This window comes from Triticum dicoccoides, chromosome 4A (genome assembly GCF_002162155.2).
Source record: "Triticum dicoccoides isolate Atlit2015 ecotype Zavitan chromosome 4A, WEW_v2.0, whole genome shotgun sequence".
NCBI classification, from domain to species: Eukaryota; Viridiplantae; Streptophyta; class Magnoliopsida; order Poales; family Poaceae; genus Triticum; species Triticum dicoccoides.
The window spans coordinates 531,591,157-531,615,512 of NC_041386.1; positions in this window are offsets into that span (position 1 = coordinate 531,591,157).

Consider the following 24,356-nt stretch of genomic DNA (forward strand, 5'->3'; position numbering starts at 1 on the left):
TGGTGTGTCCGGACGTCGTAATCGAACCCTATGAGATATGGTGCGATCTATGATGTCTCTTACCAATCTACCATTTTCATTTTGAGGTTATGCGTTAAAGACATCTGCATTCACTTTAGATAGGACACCATCTAAGTCCGTTGAGATGACGTCATATGAACATTGGTTTGGCAAGAAACCAAAGTTGTCGTTTCTTAATGTTTGGGGATGCGATGCTTAGGGCTTCAGCCGGAGAAGCTCGACCCCAAAGCGGACAAACACATCTTCATAGGATACCCAAGGGTGACAGTTGGGTATACCTTCTATCTCAGATCCGAGGGCAAATTGTTTGTTGCTAAGAACGGGTCCTTTATCGAGAAGGAGTTTCTCTCGAAAGAATTGAGTGGGAGGAAGATAGAACTTGATGAGGTTGTCGAACCTTTACTTCAACCAGAGAGTGATGCAACACAGAAAGATGTTTTCTGTGGCGCCTACGTCTGTTGAATAGGAAGTTAATGATAGTGATCATGAAGCTTCGGATCAAGTTGCTATTGAACCTCATAGGTAGACAAGGATATGTACTACTCCTGAGTGGTACGGTAATCCTGTCTTAGATATCATGTTGTTAGACAACAATGAACCTACGAGCTATGGAGAAGCGATGGTGGGCCCGTATTCCGACAAATGGTTAGAAGCCATGAAATCCGAGATAGGAGCCATGTATCAGAACAAAGTATGGACTTTGGTGGACTTGCCCGATTATCGGCAAGCCATTGGGATAAATGGATCTTTAAGAAGAAGACGGACATGGGCGGTAATGTTACCGTCTATGAAGCTCGACTTGTGGGAAAGAGTCTTTTCACAAGTTCAAGGAGTTGACTACGATGAGAATTTCTCACCCGTAGCGATGCTTAAGTCCGTCGGAATCATGTTAGCATTAGCTGTATTTTTCGATTATGAAATCTGACAGATGGATGTCAAAACAAGTTTTCTTACCAGTTTTCGTAAGAGAAAGTTGTATGTGATACAATAAAAGGTTTTGTCGATCCTAAGGATGCTAAAAGGTATGCTGGCTCCAGCAATCCTTCTATGGACTAGAGCAAGCATCTCGGAGTCGGAATATATGCTTTGATGGAGTGATCAAAGCTTTTAGGTTTATACAATGTTTTATAGAAACTTGTATTTACAAGAAAGTGAGTGGGAGCACTACAACATTTCTGATAAGTATATGTGGATGACATATTGTTGATCCGAAATAATGTAGAATTTCTGGAAAGCATAAATGGTTGTTTGAAGAGTGTTTTTCAAAGGAAGACCTGGATAAAGCTGCTTACATATTGGGCATCAAGATCTATAGAGATAGATCAAGATGCCTGATGGTACTTTCAAAGAACACACACCTTGACATGTTTTTGAAGGAGTTCAAAATAGATCAGTCAAAGAAGGGGTTCTTGCCTGAGTTGTAAGGTGTGAAGTTGAGTAAGACTCAAAGATTGACCACGACAGAAGAAAGAGGAAGGATGAAGGTCGTCCCCTATGCTTTTGTCATAGGCTCTATACAGTATGCCATGCTGAGTACCGCACCAGATGTGTGCCTTGCCACATGTCTGGCAAGAGGGTACAAAGGTGATCTTGGATTGGATCACCAGATAGCGGTCAAAATTATCCTTAGAGGAATAAGGAAATGTTTCTCGGTTATGGAGGTGATAAAGAGTTCGACGTAAAGAGTTACGTCGATGCAAGCTTAACACCTATCCGGATAGCTCTGAGTAGAGATACCGGATACGTATAATGGAGCAACAATTTGGAATAGCTCCAAGTGGAACGTGGTAGAAGCATCTATGATATGACATAAAGTTTTGCGAAATACATAGGGATCTGAATATGGCAAGACCCGTTGACTACAACCTCTCTCACAAGCATAACATGATCAAACCCAGAACTCATTGAGTATTAATCACATAGTGATGTGAACTAGATTAGTGACTCTAGTAAACTCTTTGGATGTTGGTCACATGGCGATGTGACCTGTGAGTGTTAATCACATGGCGATGTGAACTAGATTATTGACTCTAGTGCAAGTGGGAGACTGTTGGAAATATGCCCTAGAGGCAATAATAAATTAGTTATTATTATATCATATTTCATTGTTCATGATAATCGTTTATTGTCCATGCTAGAATTGTATTGATAGGAAACTCAGATACATGTGTGGATACATAGACAACACCATGTCCCTAGTAAGCCTCTAGTTGACTAGCTCGTTGATCAATAGATGGTTACGGTTTCCTAACCATGGACATTGGATGTCGTTGATAACGGGATCACATCATTAGGAGAATGATGTGATGGACAAGACCCAATCCTAAGCCTAGCACAAAGATCGTGTAGTTCGTATGCTAAAGCTTTTCTAATGCCAAGTATCATTTCCTTAGACCATGAGATTGTGCAACTCCCGGATACCGTAGGAGTGCTTTGGGTGTGCCAAATGTCACAATGTAACTGGGTGGCTATAAAGGTACACTACAGGTATCTCCAAAATTGTCTGTTGGGTTGGCACGAATCGAGACTGGGATTTGTCACTCCGTGTAAACGGAGAGGTATCTCTGGGCCCACTCGGTAGGACATCATCATAATGTGCACAATGTGATCAAGGAGTTGATCACGGGATGATGTGTTACGGAACGAGTAAAGAGACTTGTCGGTAACGAGATTGAACAAGGTATCGGGATACCGACGATCGAATCTCGAGCAAGTACTATACCGCTAGAAAAAGGGAATTGTATACGAGATTGATTAAATCCTTGACATCGTGGTTCATCTGATGAGATCATCGTGGAGCATGTGGGAGCCAACATGGGTATCCCAATCCTGCTGTTGGTTATTAACCGGAGAGTTGTCTCGGCCATGTCTGCATGACTCCCGAACCCATAGGGTCTACACACTTAAGGTTCGATGATGCTAAGGTTATAGGGAAAGTATGTACGAGGTTACCGAATGTTGTTCAGAGTCCCGGATGAGATCCCGGACGTCACGAGGAGTTCCGGAATGGTCCGGAGGTAAAGATTAATATATATAGGAAGTATGGTTTTGGCCACCGGAAGTGTTCCGGGCATCACCGGTAGTGTACCGGGACCACCGAAGGGGTCCGGGGGTCCACCGGGAGGGGCCACCAGCCCCGGAGGCCTACATGGGCCAATAGTGGGAAGAGACCAGCCCCTAGGTGGGCTGGGGCGCCTCAAACCAAGGCCCAAGGCGCCTCCTAGAGGGGAAGGGGCAAACCCTAGGGCAGATGGGCCTTAAGGCCCACCCTAGGTGCGCCTCCTCTCTCTCCCCCCTTGGCCGCAACCCTAGATGGGTTTTGGGGTTGCCGCCACCCCTAGGGAGGGAACCCTAGATGGGGGCGCAGCCCCTCCCCTTCCCCTATATATACTTGAGGTATTGGGGCTGCAACATACACGAGATGATCTCCCTGTTGGCGCAGCCCTATCCCTCTCCCTCCTCGTCTCTCGTAGTGCTTGGTGAAGCCCTGCTGGAGTTCCGCGCTCCTCCACCACCACCATGCCGCCGTGCTGTTGCTGGACGGAGTCTTCCCCAACCTCTCCTTCTCCCCTTGCTGGATCAAGGCATAGGAGACGTCACCGGGCTGCACGTGTGTTGAACGCGGAGGCGCCGTGGTTCGGCGCTTAGATCGGAATCAACTGCGATCTGAATCGCTACGAGTACGACTCCTTCATCCACGTTCTTGCAACGCTTCCGCTTAGCGATCTTCAAGGGTATGTAGATGCACTCCCCTTCCCCTCGTTGCTTGATTACTCCATAGATTGATCTTGGTGATGCGTAGAAAATTTTAAATTTCTGCTACGATCCCCAACAGTATAAGGGATCCTCGCAAATCTGAATTTAGAGATTTTCTTGCTAGCATAACTGTGGGAGAATCTAGAGATATTACACAAGCCACCATAGGGAGCATTCACTTTCCTGCTATACATTATTTTGCTCTCTTCATAGGCAGATGCATAAATGGTAAAGATGAGGCATGTCACATGTGTGTCCCTGACCTCAGTATTCTTAGGAGTGCTGTGATAGGAGACAAATCTTATAATTTGGGAGCCATTGTTGCACGTAGGTTGCATCTTAATAGATTTAATGGAGATTTCCTTGGTGGAATTTATGCAACCCGCGTAGCTAATTTTCTTGGTATAGATGTACGCGAAGATGATATTGAATTACCTCCTGCCTATCTAGGTTTTAATGCTATGGTTCACCACCAGTTTGTCGAGAGGAACGAATCACCTCTCCAGTATCGACTAATCTTTGATAGACGTCGTGCTGTCCGTATTACTCTCCCTGCTCCTTCTTTGATTATCAGGAAAGAGGAGGATATACTATTACCAGAGAGGAGGCAGATGAGTACGCGAGGAGAGAGGAGGCCGCTCGTCGCCATGCTGCAGCTCAGCAGGCGATAGCTGTTGCATCACAATACAACCCCAGTTACTATTATGGATATCAGCCAGGCCAGTCGTGGCCATAGACCAACTTAGGCCAAAAGCCTAAGCTTGGGGGAGTACGTATTTCTCACCGACATTACATTTATGTTCACACACTCATTGCTATATGTCGATGATCATACTTTTTCCTTGTATCATCCATGCTAGTTTATTTTCCTTTTTATGCTTTCTTCTTGTGTGTTTAATAAACCTTAAGAAAAACCAAAAAAATTAGTTGTAGCTTTTAATCAGTTTAATTTCCATGCTTGTAGTAGTAATTAAAAAGAAAACCCAAAAAGATTTCCTGTTCTTCTTTTGCTTGTTGGGAGCTTTCCCGTGTAAATAGTTTTATTTCTTTTCTTTTCTTTGGGGTCGATAGGAGAAGACCATGATTAAATTGTTGAAGTGGCTCTTATATGCATTATTGTTGATCTGACAAAAGAGCCCATATTGCCTTCTCTTCTCCTGTTTATTGAATGCCTGCAGATTCCAGCTTAGTCCAATGCACGTGCACTATTATTATTATTCACATCATTCGGTCGTGCAAGTGAAGGGCAATTATGATGATATATCATGGACTGGCTGAGATGAGAAAAGCTGGTATGAACTCAACCTCTTTTGTTTTTGTAAATATGATTAGTTCATCGTTCCTGATTCAGCCTGTTATGAATAAACATGTTTGCAATGACAACTAGAGATCATAGTTTCTTGTGCCAGCTTGATTAGCTATGAGTTATAATGGTTTACCTTGCATGCCAACATGCTATTAAAATGGTTATGATGTGGTATGATAGGGTGGTATCCTCCTCTGAATGATTTAAGTGACTTGACTTGGCACATGTTTACGCATGTAGTTGAAAGAAAATCAACATAGCCTTCACGATATTTATGTTCATGGTGGATTATATCCTACTCATGTTTGCATTCGGTGTTGATTAATTTTAATGCATCTTCATGACTATTGTCGCTCTCTAGCTGGTCGCTTCCCAGTCTTTTGTTAGCCTTCACCTGTACTAAGCGGGAATACTGCTTGTGCATCCAATCCCTTAAACCCCAAAGTTATTCCACATGAATCCACTATAGCTACCTATATATGGTATCTACCTACCGTTCCAAGTAAATTTGTATGTGCCAAACTCTAAACCTTCAAATAAATATCCTGTTTTGTATGCTCGAATAGCTCATGTATCAACTAGGGCTGTCTGTATCTTCCATGTTAGGCGGGTTATTCTCAAGAGGAGTGGACTCCGCTCCTCACTCACGAGATAAATGGCTAGTCACCGGGATGCCCAGTCCCATGCTTTATGCAAACTAAATAAAAATAATTGCAAACAAAACTCCCCCTGGGACTCTTGTTAGTTGGAGGCACTCGTTGTTTCGAGCAAGCCATGGATTGATGCTTGTGGTGGAAGGGGGAGTATAAACTTTACCATTCTGTTTGGGAACTGCCTATAATGTGTGTAGCATGAAAGATATCGCCATCTCTTAGTTGTTATGTTGACAATGAAAGTATACCGCTCAAAATATCATTCACCTCTGTTTTAAACCGAGGTCTGGCACCTCTACAAATCCCCGCTTCCCTCTGCGAAGAGCCTATCTATTTACTTTTATGCTGAGTCATCATCCTCTTATTAAAAATCACCAGTTGGAGAGCACCCCTATCATTTGCATTCATTATTTTTATTTTACATTGCGTATGACTTGACTGGATCTCTTTTACCATGAATTATAATGTCTAGTCAGTCCTTGGTCTTTAAAGGTGCTCTGCATTTATGTTTTGCGGTCTCAGAAAGGGCTAGCGAGATACCATCTTGTTATATCATATTATGATTGTTTTGATAAAGTGTTGTCATCCGAGATTTATTATTATGGCTCGCTAGTTGATTATGCTATTGATATGAGTAAACTTGAGACCTATGCGTTATTGTGAATGTGGTTAGTTATAATCTTTGCTGAAAACTTGAATGCTGGATTTACATATTTACAACAACAAGAGCAAACAGAGTTTGTAAAAGTTTTTCTTTATCACTTTCAGTTTGTCAACTGAATTGCTTGAGGACAAGCAAAGGTTTAAGCTTGCGGGAGTTGATACGTATCCAACATATCTACTTTTCCAAACATTTTTGCCCTTGTTTTGGACTCTAACTTGCATGATTTGAATAGAACTAACCCGGACTGATGCTGTTTTCAGCAGAATTACCATGGTGTTATTTATGTGCAAGAGCAAACGTTCTCGGAATGACCTGAAACTTCACGGAGACACTTTTCAGAAAATAAGAAAAATACCTGCCAAAGATGAAGGCCAGGGGGGCTACCATCTTGCCACGAGGGTGGGGGCGTGCCTGCCCCCCTAGGGCGCGCCCCCTACCTCGTGGGCCCCCTATTGCCTCTCCGACTCCAACTCCAATTCCATATATTGAGTTTTGGGGAGAAAAAAATCAGAGAGAAGAAATCATCGCGTTTTACGATACGGAACCGCCACCAAGCCCTAAAACCTCTCGGGAGGGCTGATCTGGAGTCCGTTCGGGGCTCCGGAGAGGGGAATCCGTCGACATCGTCATCACCAACCATCCTCCATCACCAATTTCATGATGCTCACCGCCGTGCGTGAGTAATTCCATCGTAGGCTTGCTGGACGGTGATGGGTTGGATGGGATCTATCATGTAATCGAGTTAGTTTTGTTAGGGTTTGATCCCTAGTATCCACTATGTTCTGAGATTGATGTTGCTATGACTTTGCTATGCTAAATGCTTGTCACTAGGGCCCGAGTGCCATGATTTCAGATCTGAACCTATTATGTTTTCATCAATATATGAGTGTTCTTGATCCTATCTTGCAAGTCTATAGTCACCTATTATGTGTTATGATCCGTTAACCCCGAAGTGACAATAATCGGGATACTTACCGGTGATGACCGTAGTTTGAGGAGTTCACGTATTCACTATGTGTTAATGCTTTGTTCCGGTTCTCTATTAAAAGGAGGCCTTAATATCCCTTAGTTTCCGTAAGGACCCCACTGCCACAGGAGGGGAGGACAAAAGATGCCATGCAAGTTCTTTTCCGAGATTCCCTTTGTCATCGATATGTTACTTGCCCGAGATTCGATCGCCGGTATCATCATACCTAGTTCAATCTCGTTATCGGCAAGTCTCTTTACTCATTCCGTAATGCATCATACCGTAACTAACTCATTAGTCACATTGCTTGCAAGGCTTATTGTGATTTGCATTACCGAGAGGGCCCAGAGATACCTCTCCGATACTCGGAGTGACAAATCCTAATCTTGATCTATGCCAACTCAACAAACACCTTTGGGGACACCTGTAGAACATCTTTATAATCACCCAGTTACGTTGTGAGGTTTGATAGCACAGAAGGTGTTCCTCCGGTATTCAGGAGTTGAATAATCTCATAGTCAGAGGAATATGTATAAGTCATGAAGAAAGCAATAGCAATAAAACTTAACGATCATTATGCTAAGCTAACGGATGGGTCTTGTCCATCACATCATTCTCTAATAATGTGATCCCGTTCATCAAATGACAACACATGTCTATGGTTAGGAAACTTAACCATCTTTCATTAACTAGCTAGTCAAGTAGAGGTATACTAGGGACACTCTGTTTTGTCTATGTATTCACACGTGTACTAAGTTTCCGGTTAATACAATTCTAGCATGAATAATAAACATTTATCATGATATAAGGAAATATAAATAACAACTTTATTATTGCCTCTAGGGCATATTTACTTCAGTCTCCCACTTGCACTAGAGTCAATAATCTAGATTACATAGTAATGATTCTAACACCCATGGAGTCTTCTGATCATGTTTTGCTCGTGGAAGAGGCTTAGTCAATGGGTCAGCAACATTCAGATCCGTATGTATCTTGCAAATCTCTATGTCTCCCTCCTTGACTTGATCGCGGATGGAATTGAAGCGTCTCTTGATGTGTTTGGTTCTCTTGTGAAATCTGGATTCCTTCACCAAGGCAATTGCTCCAGTATTGTCACAAAAGATTTTCATTGGACTCGATGCCACCTAGATCGGATATGAACTCATTCATCCAGACTCCTTCATTTGGTGCTTCCGAAGCAGCTATGTACTCTGCTTCACATGTAGATCCCGCCACGACGCACCAACTTATAGCTCCACCATTCAATATGAATACGTATCCGGTTTGCGACTTTGAGTCATTCGGATCAGTGTCAAAGCTTTCATCGACGTAACCATTTATGACAAGGTCTTTGTCACCTCCATAAACAAGAAACATATCCTTAGTCCTTTTCAGGTATTTCAGGATGTTCTTGACCGATGTCCAGTGATCCACTCCTGGATTACTTTGGTACCTCCCTACTAAACTTATAGCAAGGCACACATTAGGTCTGGTACACAGCATTGCATACATGATAGAACCTATGGCTGAGGCATAAGGAATGACTTTCATTTTCTCTCTATCTTCTGTAGTGGTCAGACATTGAGTCTGATTCAACTTCACGCCTTGTAACACAGGCAAGAACCTTTTCTTTGACTGATCCATTTTTAACTTCTTCAAAACTTTATCAAGGTATGTGCTTTGTGAAAGTCCAATTAAGCGTCTTGATCTATCTCTATAGATCTTGATGCCCAATATATAAGCAGCTTCACCGAGGTCATTCATTGAAAAATTCTTATTCAAGTCTCCTTTTATGCTATCCAGAAATACTGTATTAATCAACAATATATCATCCACATATAATATTAGAAATGCTACAGAGCTCCCACTCACTTTCTTTTAAATACAGGCTTGTCCAAAAGTCTGTATAAAACCATATGCTTTCATCACACTATCAAAGCGTATATTCCAACTCCGAGAGGCTTGCGCCAGTCCATAAATGGATCGCTAGAGCTTGCACACTTTGTTAGCACCTTTAGGATCGACAAAACCTTCTGGTTGCATCATATACAACTCTTCTTTAAGATATCCATTAAGGAATGCAGTTTTGACATCCATTTGCCAAATTTCGTAATCATAAAATGCGGTAATTGCTAACATGATTCGGACAGACTTAAGCATCGCTACGAGTGAGAAGGTCTCATCATAGTCAACTCCTTGAATTTTCGAAAACCTTTCGCAACAAGTCGAGCTTTGTAGACAACAACATTACCATCAGCGTCAGTCTTTTTCTTGAAGATCCATTTATTCTCTATGGATTGCCGATCATCGGGCAAGTCAACCAAAGTCAATACTTTGTTCTCATACATGGATCCCATCTCAAATTTCATGGCCTCAAGCCATTTCGCGGAATCTGGGCTCATCATCGCTTCCTCATAGTTTGTAGGTTTGTCATGGTCTAGTAACATGACTTCCAGAATAGGATTACCTTACCACTCTAGTGCGGACCGTACTCTAGTTGACCTACGAGGTTCGGTAGTAACTTGATCTGAAGTTTCATGATCATCATCATTAACTTCCTCACTAATTGGTGTAGGCATCACTGGAACTGATTTCTATGATGAACCATTTTCCAATTCGAGAGAAGGTACAACTACCTCATCAAGTTATACTTTCCTCCCACTTACTTCTTTCGGGAGAAACTCCTTCTCTAGAAGGGATCCATTCTTAGGAACAAATGTCTTGCCTTCAGATTTGTGATAGAAGGTGTACCCAGCAGTTTCTTTTGGGTATCCTATGAAGACGCACTTCTTAGATTTGGGTTCGAGCTTATCAGGTTGAAGCTTTTTCACATAAGCATCACAACCCCAAACTTTAAGAAACCACAGCTTAGGTTTCTTGCCAAACCACAGTTCATATAGTGTCATTTCAACGGATTTAGATGGTGCCCTATCCAACATGAATATAGCCGTCTCTAAAGCATAACCCCAAAACGATAGCGGTAAATCGGTAAGAGACATCATAGATCGCACCATATCTAATAAAGTACGGTTATGACGTTATGACACACCATTATGCTATGGTGTTCCACGTGGCGTGAGTTGCGAAACTATTCATCATTGTTTCAAATGAAGACCAAACTCATCACTCAAACATTCACCTCCATGATCAGATCGTAGACACTTTATTTTCTTGTTACTATGATTTTCCACTTCACTCTAAAATTCTTTGAACTTTTCAAATGTTTCAGATTTATGTTTCATTAAGTATATATATCCATATCTGCTCAAATCATTTGTGAAGGTCAGAAAATAACGATACCCACCGTGAGCCTCAACACTCATCAGACCGCATACATCAGTACGTATTATTTCCAATAATTCAGTGGCTCGCTCCATTGTTCCGGAGAATGGAGTCTTAGTCGTCTTGCCCATGAGGCATGATTTGCAAGCATCAAGTGATTCCAAAAGCCCATCAGCATAGAATTTCTTCATGCGCTTTACACCAATATGACCTAAACGGCAGTGCCACAAATAAGTTGCACTATCATTATTAACTTTGCATCTTTTAGCTTCAATACTATGAATATGTGTATCACTACGATCGAGATTCAACAAAAATAGACCACTCATCGAGGGTGCATGACCATAAAAGATATTACTCATATAAATAGAACAACCATTATTCTCTGATTTAAATGAATAACCGTCTCGCATCAAACAAGATCCAGATATAATGTTCATGCTCAACGCTGGCACCAAATAACAATTATTCAGGTCTAAAACTAATCCCGAAGGTAGATGTAGAGGTAGCGTGCCGATCGCGATCACATCGACCTTGGAACCATTTCCGACGCTCATCATCACCTCGTCCTTAGCCAATCTTCATTTAAACTGTAGCCCCTGTTTCGAGTTACAAATATGAGCAATAGAACCAGTATCAAATACGCAGGCGCTACTACGAGCATTAGTAAGGTACACATCAATAATATGTATATCAAATATACCTTTCACTTTGCCATCCTACTTATCTGCAAAATACTTGGGGCACTTCTGCTTCCAGTGACCAGTCCCTTTGCATTAGAAGCACTCAGTTTCAGGCTTAGGTCCAAACTTGGGCTTCTTCCCTTGAGCAGCAACTTGCTTGCTATTCTTCTTGAAGTTCCCCTTCTTCCCTTTGCCCTTTTTCTTGAAACTAGTGGTCTTGTTAACCATCAACACTTGATGCTCCTTCTTGATTTCTACCTCCGCAGCCTTTAGCATCGCGAATAGCTCGGGAATAGTCTTTTCCATCCCTTGCATGTTATAGTTCATCACAAAGCCTTTATAGCTTGGTGGTAGTGATTGAAGAACTCTATCAATGACACTATCATCAGGAAGATTAACTCCCAGTTGAGTCAAGTGGTTATGGTACCCACACATTCTGAATAGGTGTTCACTGACAAAACTATTCTCCTCCATCTTGCAACTATAGAAATTCTTGGAGACTTCATATCTCTCAACTTGGGCATTTTCTTGAAATATTAACTTCAACTCCTGGAACATCTCATATGCTCCATGACGTTCAAAACATCTTTGAAGTCCCAATTCTAAGCCATAAAGCATGCCACACTGAACTATCGAGTAGTCATCAGCTTTAGTCTGCCAAACGTTCATAACGTCTGGAGTTGCTCCTGCAGTGGGCCTTGCACCTAGCAGTGCTTCCAGGATGTAATTCTTCTTTGCAGCAATGAGGATAATCCTCAAGTTACGAACCCAGTCCGTGTAGTTGCTACCATCATCTTTCAACTTAGCTTTCTCTATGAACGCATTAAAATTCAAGGGAATGGTAGCACGGGCCATTGATCTACAACAACATAGATATGCAAAAACTATCAGGACTAAGTTCATGATAAATTAAAGTTCAATTAATCATATTACTTAAGAACTCCCACTTAGGTAGAGATCTCTCTAGTCATCTAAATGATCACGTGATCCATATCAACTAAACCATGTCCGATCATCACGTGAGATGGAGTAGTTTTCAATGGTGAACATCTCTATGTTGATCATATCTACTATATGATTCACGTTCGACCTTTCGGTCTCAGTGTTCCGAGGCCATATCTGCATATGCTAGGCTCGGCAAGTTTAACCCGAGTATTTTGCACGTGCAAAATTGGCTTGCACCCGTGTATGTGAACATAGATCTTATCACACCTAATCATCACGTGGTGTCTCGGCACGACGAACTATAGTAACGGTGCATACTCAGGGAGAACACTTATACCTTGAAATTTAGTGAGGGATCATCTTATAATGCTACCACCGTACTAAGCGAAATAAGATGCATTAAAGATAAACATCACATGCAATCAAAATATGTGACATGATATGGCAACTATTGCTTCTCCAAAGCACCGTCATGATCTCCATCTCCAAAGCACCGTCATGATCTCCATCGTCACCGGATTGACACCTTGATTTCCATCGTAGCGTCGTTGTCGTCTCGCCAACTATTGCTTCTACGACTATCAATATTGCTTAGTGATAAAGTAAAGCAATTACATGGCGATTGCATTTCATACAATAAAGCGACAACCACAAGGCTCCTGCCAGTTTCCGATAACTTTTACAAAACATGATCATCTCATATAACAATTTATATCTCATCACGTCTTGACCATATCATATCACAACATGCCCTTCAAAAACAAGTTAGACGTCCTCTACTTTGTTGTTGCAAGTTTTACGTGGCTGCTATGGGCTTCTAGCAAGAACCGTTCTTACCTACACATCAAAACCACAATGATTTTTCTTCAAGTGTGATGTTTTAACCTTCAACAAGGACCAAGCATAGTTAAATTCGATCCAACTAAAGTTGGAGAAACAAACACCCGCCAACCACCTGTGTGCTAAAGCACGTCGGTACAACCTATCTCATGAACATGGTCATGTAATGTTGGTTCGGGCCGCTTCATCCAACAATACCACCGAATCAAAATAAGATGTTGGTGGTAAGCAGTATGACTATTATCGCCCACAACTCTTTGTGTTCTACTTGTGCATATCATCTATGCATAGACCTGGCTCGGATGCCACCGTTCGGGAACATAGCATGTAATTTCAAAAAAATTCCTATGATAACGCAAGATCTATCTAGCAGATGCATAGCAACGAGAGGGGGAGAGTGTGTCAACGTACCCTCATAGACCGAAAGCGGAAGCATTAGGTTAACGCGGTTGATGTAGTCGAACGTCTTCACGATCCAACCTATCTAGTACCGAACGTACGTCACCTCCGAGTTCAGCACACGTTCAGCTCGATGACGTCCCGCGAACTCTTGATCCAGCAGAGGGCCAAGGGAGAGTTTCGTCAGCACGACGGCGTGGTGACGGTGATGGTGATGTGATCCGCGCAGGGCTTTGCCTAAGCACTACGACGCTATGACCGGAGGAGTAAACTATGGAGGGGGCACCGCACACGGCTAAGAGAACAATTGATATGCTATGGGGTGCCCCTTGCCCCTATATATAAAGGAGGGGAGGAGGAGGCGGCCGACCAGGAGGGGCGCGCCATGGGGGGAGTCCTACTAGGACTCCACCCTAGTAGGATTTGCCCCCCTTTTTTCCTTTCTTATCGGAGGGGAAAAGGAAGGAGAGGGGGGAGGGAGAGGGAAAGGGGGGCGCCGCCCCCTCCCCCTAGTCCAATTCGGACATTCATGGGGGGCAGCCACCCCTTGCGGCCCTCCTCTCTCTCCACTAAGGCCCATGTAGGCCCAAACCTTACCCCAGGGGGTTCCTGTAACCCCTCGGTATTCGGGTAAAATACCCAAACCACTCGAAACCATTCCGATGTCCGAATACTACCTTCCAATATATGAATCTTTACCTCTCGACCATTTCGATACTCCTCGTGATGTCCATGATCTAATCCGTGACTCTGAACAAACTTCGGTCACCAAAAACACATAACTCATAATACAAATCGTCATCGAACGTTAAGTGTGCGGACCCTACGTGTTCGAGAACTATGTATACATAACCGAGACATATCTCCGGTCAATAACCAATAGCGGAACCTGGATGCTCATATTGGTTCCTACATATTCTATGAAGATCTTTATTGGTCAAACTGCAATAACGACATACGTTATTCCCTTTGTCATCGGTATGTTACTTGCCCGAGATTCGATCATCGGTATCTTCATACCTAGTTCAATCTCGTTACCGACAAGTCTGTTTACTCATTCCGTAATGCATCATCCCGTAACTAACTCATTAGTAACATTGCTTGCAAGGCTTATTGTGATTTGCATTACCGAGAGGGCCCAGAGATACCTCTCCGATACTCGGAGTGACAAATCCTAATCTTGATCTATGCCAACTCAACAAACACCTTTGGGGACACCTATAGAACATATTTATAATCACCCAGTTATGTTGTGACGTTTGATAGCACAGAAGGTGTTCCTCCGGTATTCAGGAGTTGAATAATCTCATAGTCAGAGGAATATGTATAAGTCATGAAGAAAGAAATAGCAATAAAACTTAACGATCATTATGCTAAGCTAACGGATGGGTCTTGTCCATCACATCATTCCCTAATGATGTGATCACGTTCATCAAATGACAACACATGTCTATGGTTAGGAAACTTAACCATCTTTGATTAACGAGCTAGTCAAGTAGAGGCATACTAGGGACACTCTGTTTTGTCTATGTATTCACACATGTACTAAGTTTCCGGTTAATACAATTCTAGCATGAATAATAAACATTTATCATGATATAAGGAAATATAAATAACAACTTTATTATTGCATCCAGGGCATCCTTCAATACATGTTATTGATGTGTAATTTACTAGTTTCATAGCAACCCCTGGGTATTTGATACCGGTTCAGTAGCTGAGATTAGTAATTCGAAACAGGAGTTGCAGAATGAACAAAGACTAGTTAAGAGCGAAGTGATGATGTGTGTTGGAAGTGATTCCAAGGTTGATACGATCACCATCGCACACTCTGTCTACCTTCAGGATTAATATTGAACCTAAAATAAATGTTATTTGGTGTTTGCGTTAAGCATGAATATGATTAGATCATGTTTATTGCAATACGGTTATTCATTGAAGTCTCAGAATAATTGTTGTTCTATTTACATAAATAAAACCTTCTGTGGTGATACACCCAAGGTGAATGGTTTATTGAATCTCGATCATAGTGATACACATATTCGTAATATTAATGCCAAAAGATGCAAAATTGATAATGATAGTGCAACATACTTGTGGCACTGCCATTTAGGTCATAATGGTGTAAAGCGCATGAAGAAACTCCATACAGATGGACTTTTAAAATCACTTGATTATGAAACATTTGGTACTTGCGAACCATGCATCATGGGCAAGGTGACTAAAACTCCATTCCCCGAAACAATGGAGTGAGCTAATGACTTACTGGAAGTAATACATACCGATGTACGCGGTTTGATTAGTGTTGAGGCACGCGGCGGGTATCGTTATTTTCTGACCTTCATAGATGATTTAAGCATATATGGGTATGTCTACTTAATGAAATACAAGTCTGAAACATTTGAAAAGTTCAAAGAATTTCAGAGTGAAGTAGAGAATCATCGTAACAAGGAAATAAAATTTCTACGATTTGATCACGGAGGCGAATATTTGAGTTACGAGTTTGGCCTTCATTTAAAACAATGTGGAATAGTTTCACAAACTCATGCCACCTAGAACACCACATCGTAATGGTGTGTCCGAATGTCGTAACTGTACTTTATTAGATATGGTGCGATCTATGATGTCTCTTACCGATTTACCACTATCGTTTTGGGGTTATGCATTAGAGACAACTGCATTCACGTTAAATACGGCACCATCTAAATCCGTTGAGATGACACCGTATGAACTATGGTTTGGCAAGAAACCTAAGCTGTCATTTCTTAAAGTTTGGGGTTGCGACACTTATGTCAAAAGGCTTCAGCCTGATAAGCTCGAACCCAAATTGGAGAAGTGCATCTTCATAGAATAACCTAAGGAAATAATTGGGTACACTTTCTACCACAAATCCAAAGGCAAGATATTTGTTGCCAAGAATGGAAACTTTCTAGAGAAGGAGTTTCTCTCAAAAGAAGTGAGTGGGAGGAAAGTAGAACTTCATGAGGTAATTGCACCTTCTCTCAAATTGGTTAGTAGCTCATCAGAGAAATCCGTTCTCGTGATGCCTACACCAACTAGAGAGGAAGCTAATGATGATGATCATAAAACTTCAAATCAAGTTACTACCGAACCTGTAGGTCAACTAGAGCACGTTCCGCACCAGAGTGGTACGGTAATCCTGTTCTGGAAGTCATGTTACTAGACCATGACAAACCTACTAACTATGAAGAAGCTATGATGAGCCCAGATTCCGATAAATGGCTTGAGGCCATGAAATCTGAGATAAGATCCATGTATGAGAACAAAGTGTGGACTTTGGTTGACTTGCCCGGTGATCGGCGAGCCATAGAGAATAATGGACCTTCAAGAAGAAGACTGATGTTGATGGTAATGTTACTGTCTACAAAGCTCGACTTGTCATGAAAGGTTTTCGACAAGTTCAAGGAGTTGACTATGATGAGACTTTCTCACCCGTAGCAATGCTTAAGTCTATCTGAATCATGTTAGCAATTGCCACATTTTATGATAATGAAATCTGGCAAATGGACATCAAAACTGCATTCCTTAATGGATTTCTTAAAGAAGAGTTGTATATGATGCAACCAGAAGGTTTTGTGAATCCTAAAGGTGCTAACAAAGTGTGCAAGCTCCAGCGATCCATCTATGGAATGGTGCAAGCATCTTGGAGTTGGAATATACGCTTTGATGAGGTGATCAAAGCATATGGTTTTATACAGACTTTGGAAAAAGCCTGTATTTACAAGAAAGTGAGTGAGAGCTCTATAGCATTTCTAATATTATATGTGGATGACATATTGTTGATTGGAAATGATGTAGAATTTCTGGATAGCATAAAAGGATACTTGAATAAAAGTTTTTCAATGAAAGACCTCGGTGAAGCTGCTTATATATTGGGCATCAAGATCTATAGAGATAGATCAAGCCGCTTAATAGGACTTTCAATGAGTACATACCTTGACAAGATTTTGAAGGAGTTCAAAATGGACCAGTCAAAGAAGGAGTTCTTGCATGTATTGTAAGGTCTGAAGTTGAGTAAAGACTCAAAAACCGACCACGACAAAAGATAAAGAGAGAATGAAAGGCATTCCCTATGCCTCAGTCATAGGTTCTATAAAGTATGCCATGTTGTGTACCAAACCTGTTGTGTACTGTCGGGGGTTAGGTGCGACATATGCCAAAGGATGGCTTATCATGGTGGGGGCGAGTAGAATGTCGCCGGTGCCTGGAAACGGGATGAGGCGAAGACATGCACGCCGACGAATCTTACCCAGCTTCGGGGATCTCGGGGAGATAATACCCCTACTGCTGCTCTGCGGGGTCTCCGCATGATCACTATGGCAAAGTGCTTACATGATTGCTCCTTGAGCTGTTTCCTGGAGGTAGGAGAGGGCAAGGCTAGCTCTCTCCCTCCTATATGATCTGGTCTAGAACTAATGGATTCCAACCCTTTGCATGGGTGCCCTGGGGGGTTTATATAGGCCTACCCCCAGGGGTACAATGGTAATCCGGCTGGACGCGGGCCCAGCCGTCAGCGCCTCTGGCCTCCGTCTTTCCCGCCGACTGCTGGGGCCCGCCGACTGGCCTGGTACGGAGCCGACAGGCCGCGTCCGCCGCGGGCGGGTCTTGCCGGCTGCTGATTACTATAGCCGTGCTTCTGATGACGCGGGCTTGATCATGGGGTCGTGGCAACAGCCCCGCCGTCTGGCGGGCGATCACTATTGCCACTCTCCATCACATCTTGATTAATGGCGCGTGGGCCCCGGGGGAGGGCTCGGCCGACTCCCCGGGGCCGGCTCCCGACGGGTCCGACTGGTGGTCCTCTTGCCGTCTCCTGGGGTCTCACTGACTAGCGGGACCCGCTGCCTCTGGGCAGTACAGACAAGCCATCGTGGGTGCAGGATTCGGTCCTGCGGTGCTGATGTCAGGGCCGGCATGGCAACAATGCCACGCCGCACAGAGATCTTCCGGGGTACGGCATGCTGTGGCCATGCCTGCCCTTGGTAAGGGGCGGGAGTGGGCTTCACTGTAGCCACTCCCCTGCCCCGTCCCACTTGATGAGGTCATGGGGTTTGTTGGAGTCGCAGGCCGACTCCCCAAAGCCGGCTTCTCTGGAAGTCGCCAATCAGGAGTCGGCTTTCCCTGAAGTCATCCCTGGGACTCGGCCGTGAGTGGTCAGTCGGCCATCTTGCCGTCGACTTCTCGAAGGCGGCTCATCGTCCTGGGGTCTTGAGGGGCGCAGCCTGCCCCGATGTCTTGAAAGGTTCTGGGGCTCGGGTTGGCCTACCCGTGGCCCATTACTCCGACAGTAGTCCCCGAAGCTGGTGAGGCACCGCGGATGATCGGCCGAGAAGCCTCAGCAGTTTCTATTTCCGGGTGCTCAACACATCGTTCTTGGTTGACTTCTGTCGGGCCGGCTAGAAGGAGTCAGACTCGCCCAACTCTGACTCGCACAATATTTCGAACGTCACGGCGGGATCCAAGTAGCATGCTGGCTAAGCCTCCGGGCCGCCGCCCGTTCTAGGCCTGTCATGCGATAACATGTGGCTGGGCCATAGTGCCAGCCTACACGCGCGACGGGACAGGCCCGTAGGAGGGGCCGCCACTACCGCGCCTCGGCGCCCGAGCGGATCCACTGCGGCCCCGGCAGACGGTTGGGATTCCCGTGGAGTTACTGTGTGCAGTAACTTTGTCGTGGAACGTGGGGGTCGTGGGGCCGTGGGCGCAGTAAATCCCATGACCGCCCCCTCGGCTTCGCAGCCCACGAGGCTATAAGTAGGGGAGAGAGGGGGCACGGCGGAGCATGCGCGCCCCTCCTTCCCACTACTCCTCGCTCTCCTCCTTCTTACTGCCCCTCGCTCTCCTCCTTCTCATTGCCCCTCGCTCTCCTCCTTCTTCTTCTTCTTCGCACCGCTGCGCGCCCAAGCTTCGACGAACGCCACGGCGATCAGCTTGCGATGAGCTCTTCCTCTGCCGCAGCGCCTCCCCCGGTGCGCTCTGGCACCTGGGACGGCTCCGAAGTTCACGACGACCACATAGAGTTCCTCCGCAAGACTCGTCGGCTCCCCAGCGAGGATCACGTGCAGGTGCGTCTTGCGCCGAGGGGGGAGATTTCCCCCACACCACAGGAGGGCGAGCGGGTCATCTTCCGCTCGCACTGCTTGGTGGGTTGGGGCTGCCGGCGAGTAGCTTCTTCCGCTCCTTCCTGGAGTTCTACGGCCTCCAGCCGCACCACCTCATGCCCAACACGGTGATGCTGATGTCCGCCTTCGTGGCCTTGTGCGAAGGCTTCCTCGAAGTCCTCCCCACCCTCGAGCTCTGGGTGGAGTTCTTCTTCTCCAAGCTCGGCACCCGGGCTGCAGGCGTGTCAGCTCAATGCGACGCTTTCATTGCCGTGCGAAGGTCGGGGGCCAACAACCCTTTCCCCTCCATCTCGCTGATAAAGTTGGTGAAGATGTGGCAGAGATCATACTTCTACGTCAGGAGCATCTCCGCGAGGGGCGACTGGGTCAACCTGCCGGCTTTCGAAGCCGGCCCGCTGGCTGGGAGACTGCCCAATTGGTCGTACCGGGCCAAGTCGCTGACGCTTGCGGGAGCCGGCGCCATCACGTGACTCTGACTGCTGATGCAGTCGGAGGGCTTGACTGGTCCAGACCTGCTGGCCGCCTTCGTGGCGCACCGAGTTCTCCCGCTCCAAGGCCGCCCCCATATGATATGCCAAATGAGCGGGCACCGCGACCCGAGTCGGATATGCACCAAGGACATGCCTCATGAGGAGGTGGCCTTCATGGTGAACTACCTCTCGGACAGCAAGCTTCTGGAGGATTGGCGGTTCGGCAAGGAGCCGTACTCCCGCGCCAACCCCCCGCCCGTGGTCAGTTGCCTTTTCTTTCTTTCTTTGGATTGTATTCTTTCTCGCCGAGTTTGTTTTGACCAGTCGGCTTTGGTCAGAATCCCCTCCTCCATCCACCAGTTGGCACCTCGGGGCCGGCCCGCGAGTTCCTTGCCGACCGGGCGGAGAGCGACGTCGACGACCCCGATCTGGGGGCGGCGGCTCTGGAGGACGACACTGAGGGAGGAGGAGGAGGAGGAGCAGGCGACTTCAGGCCTTCGACCACTTTCGCCGACTGTCCTGACGACGATGCCGAGGGAGATGTCGCCCCCCCGCCATCAGCCAGGAGCCAGCCAGCCTGGCGTGGGCTCTTCTGCCGCGCCGGGTGCTCCAGGCGGCGGGAAGAAGCGCAGGGCCATGCCGACCTTGTTCGGCAGTCGGCCGAAGAAGCCCAAAGGTTCGGATGCGGCGACCCGGCGGGACGAGGCGGCTGCGAAGGCCATCCGCTTCCGTAAGGAAGTGAAGAAGCCGCCATTGGTCTCCGCGTGAGTATTCTGTTTCAATGCTTTATTCTTTCTTTGTGGCTTTGTCTGAGTCTTTTGCTTGCTTCCCTTGCTTCAGGGCTCCCCTCACTCTTGAGAGGGTCACCGCCGCCTCCGTCATGGGGTCAGCGGAGACGTCCGCCACCACTCGGCGGATTGACCCCGCTGCTGACCTCCGGGAGGCGACAGAGCGAATGCGTAGGAGAAGCGCAACGAAGAAGAGGCCGCTCGCCTGGAGAAGGCGGAGGCCTCCGCCAAGAAAAAACTGGCGGAGGCCGAAGCCACCGCCGCGAAGAAGCGGCAGGCTGAGGAGGCCGCACACCGCCAATCGACGGTGTTTGTCACCCCATTGAACTCTGTGCCGCCGCCTCCGGAGTTCACGGGGCAGACTGGGGAAGCCGGCGGCGAGAACCCCCTCGTGGAGAGGGAAGGCGGCGACCCCTCTACGCAGGACGTGATTGTTCCGCCGCCGCCTCCGCCGCCGTCTGGGAGCGCGCAAGGCAAGCAGCCAGCGGACCCTCTGGTGCCGCCGATCGAAGACGAGGCCGCGGCGAGGCTACTCCTCCAAGTCGGCTCGCCAACGCGCCGCCGTCTGGAGAAGGCGACTTCGGCACCCCGCCCCCTGGAGGCCGGCACCTCCAGCTCGACGATCCTAGACGCCGAAGCGACGAGCGCCGCGCCCATTGGGTGGGTGTGAGGAGGCGGCACAGGGCCGCTGAACCAGGCGCTTCTGGACGTCCAGTCGAAGCTTCGTGCTGAGGGCGATGCTCTCCAGAATTGCACCAAGGCGTACCTGGCATCACGGGCAGCCGTCCGGGTATGTTTTTTCCTTTGGTCTTTGTTTTCTTGTTCCTCTTTGTGGGGGCGCGCCAGCGCACCCACTGGGTATAGTCCCCGAGTTTCGGGCTGGCTGCTGAGCAGGCAGTCCGGAACTCCAATTGATGAACTCTGGGTATTAACTTTTTTTCTGAAACGCTTGACGCAGGATTACCACAACCTCCGCGTCACTGCCTTCAACCGTAACGTTGAAGAGCTGGGCTAGCGGACCGTCGATTTGTCGGAGAGCCCGAGTAAGTCCTTTTTATTCTTTGCGGGGGCGCGCTGGCGCACCCGCGGGCTGTAGTCCCCGAGATTCGGGCTGACTGCTGAGCAGTCGGGCCGGATCTCCCCGGCGACCTTCTTTATTGATGACTTAATGCCTTCTTTCTTGCTTCTTTTCAGGAGCCAACGCTGCTCTTCAACAGCAGCTGAGTGAGGCCAACTCCGCACTGCGCGCCAAAGGGGAGGAGTGCAGCCAGCTCGCCACAGAGCGCGGTCTGCTGGCCACTCAATTGGCAGAGCAAAGGGAGCTGCTTGCGAAGATGCAGAAGGAGGCGGAAGAGACGGAAACCGCCCTCCTGGCCGAGTTGGCGAGCGAGCGCGCCTCCTGGTCTGACAAGGAGGCGATGCTGGCCTCCGGCTTCCATGAGATTGAAGACATCGTTGATGGTGAGTTTCTTTACTTACTTTCTTCGAGCTGCCGATTATAAGTCGTGCCGACTCCTGGTTTTGACTTGCTTCTTCGTTTCTTCCGTCTTGGCAAACTTCTTTCCTGGGCACTCGCAGGCCGCCATCCAAGCCATCGAGGCTGACCGTAAAGGTCGGAGGGCGGAGGGCGCAGAGATCGCTGCCGACGCCCCCCGAACCCTTGACGAGCACATCCTGAGCATCGAGGCTCGCCTTCGGTCGACTCACCGGATGCTGCGCCGGCTTCAGCGTGTCGGTGCCCAGGCGATTGCCGCCCTGTGGCCGGACATGCAGGCTCCGCGCACCCCTAGCCTGACGGCCGACTGGCTAGAGGTCGCGGCTAGTCGTCTTGAGGCCTGGAAGGGTTCTTCGGCCCGAGCTGGAGCGCGCCGGGCCTTGGAGTTCGTCAAGGAGTGGTATCCGGGGCTGGATCTAGACCGGCTGTCCACACTTTGGTCGGAGGCCCAGCCGAAGCTGGCAGCTGCGGAAGACGCCCTCGTCAAGCATGCTGCAGCGATTGCCGAGTACACCGACACCAGCATCTTCGTCCCCGAGCGGTCTGAAGATGGCGAGGAGGTACCGCCGGAGTGGTTTGGGATGAACCTAGACTACGGCGAGGACTCGGCGAAGGTGATTGGCTCCAGCGTCGAGGAGGAAGGCGAGGCGGAGGACGGAGGCGAGACGGAGGCACCAGAAGACAAAGTAGACGGCCAGCCTCAGCTCGACCGCGCCTCTAGCAACGAGCCGCGTGCGACCGAGCCGACTGCCTCCGGAGGCGATCAAGCCGAGACTTCCCAGCCGGCCGCCCCGACGCCTAACGCTGCCGCCTCCTCCGACCCTCCGAATCCGTCTGCTGCTTCCTAAGCTGCCGCTTTATCTTTATTTTATCTGCTTCAGTAGTCTTTGAAGAACTTGTTAATTCGCACAATTCCACCCGCGAGGTGTATTTTGAACTTCTGCTCGAAGATTCGGCCAAGGGCCTACGTTATGTAAATATATTTATCTGAGTTCTATCTTTTCTTCCTCATTGCTCTTTTGGCTTTCTTCCTTTTGCCGCTTTCTCTTGGTTGCCTGCCTTGCCAATCGGACAACCGCTCTGCGGACTGTCGCTGGATGAAATGCTTGGCTACTTTGAGAAGGCAAGTACTTAGCCGTTTTTAAGAGTTTTTGAGCAAGTTGAATAGAAGGCGGCAATCCGACTATTCGAGAGTCGGTTTGCGAAAAAAGGTTGGAAGCTGTCTTGAGCTATGTTTTATGCTTTGAGTCCTTAGCCATTTTTCATGCGAACGCCCATTCTACCTTACCTCTGCCCACCGTACAGTCGCTCTGCGAGCTGCAGCTTCTGACAGGAGACAGTTTAGGTGCTACACACTACTTGTCCGGCTGCAGGAAGCATTTCACAGTGCAAGGCGGCAAGTCCCCGGGCCGACTTGTCGAGCCCGGTGCCAAGCGGCATAACAAAGAGTAACATACTTGTAGGCATGATTTTTATCATATAGACAAAAGAGGGTAGTCCCCGAGCTCGTCTCGGGGGGCCCGAAGTCTTGGTACTTTAATACAAAAGGTAGCATGGTACATACTGCATCAACTGTAAAATCTTCGGAGGAGATTTGCATTCCATGGCCGCTCTGTCTCCTTGCCGGAGTCGTCCCTCTTGCGTGCTCGGGGCTTCTGAGCGTCGATCAGGTAGTAGGAGTCGTTGCCGAGCACCTTGCTGATGATGAAAGGGCCTTCCCAAGGTGCCGACAACTTGTGCTGGCCGGCTGTTCGCTGGATCAGCCAAAGCACAAGGTCGCCTTCTTGGAAAGATCTTGGCTTGACCTTCCTGTTGTTGTATCGGCGCAGGCTCTACTGGTAGATGCTGGACCGGCTGAGTGCCAACAGCCGGCCCTCTTCCAGTAGATCAACGCCGTCTTGTCGTGCTTCTTCTGCTTCCTCCTTGGTGTACATGGTGACTCGT